Here is a 549-nt window from a genome sequence, read left to right as displayed (position 1 = left end):
AGCGTTAGTGATGTATTGGTATATTTGTTAATTTAAACACAGGCAAATTATTTCTTAACTTTCAGGCTACCGAGATATAACTTGTTTTGCCTGGCATACACTTTTCTCAACAGCAACGGTGAATTGGTTCTTTTCTGATTTTAAAGCAAACCATTTTTAAGTTTTATACTCATGGAACTCGATAACTGAGGAATAAAACTCAACAGCTATTACACCTTCGAGCATAATTCTCCGGTTAAACATGAAACGTTAGTGATGTATTGGTGTATTTGTTAATTTAAACACAGGCAAATTATTTTGTCAGTTAACTTTCAGGCTACCGAGATGCAACTTGTTTTGCCTGGTTTTCACTTTTCTCAACAGCTACGGTGAATTGGTTCTTTTCTGATTTTAAAGCAATCCATTTTTAAGTTTTATACTTATAGAACTCGATAACTGAGGAACTGGGAAATTTAGAATGCCCAATTGTAGCTGTGTAAAATTTCATTCCGGGCTAATTGATTTCCCAGCATGTCACAGAGAGGCACATTCAATATTATCAATTTCCTA

This window comes from Montipora foliosa, chromosome 2 (assembly GCF_036669935.1).
Source record: "Montipora foliosa isolate CH-2021 chromosome 2, ASM3666993v2, whole genome shotgun sequence".
In the NCBI taxonomy this organism is placed as follows: domain Eukaryota; kingdom Metazoa; phylum Cnidaria; class Anthozoa; order Scleractinia; family Acroporidae; genus Montipora; species Montipora foliosa.
Note: the sequence above shows the minus strand (reverse complement) of the source record.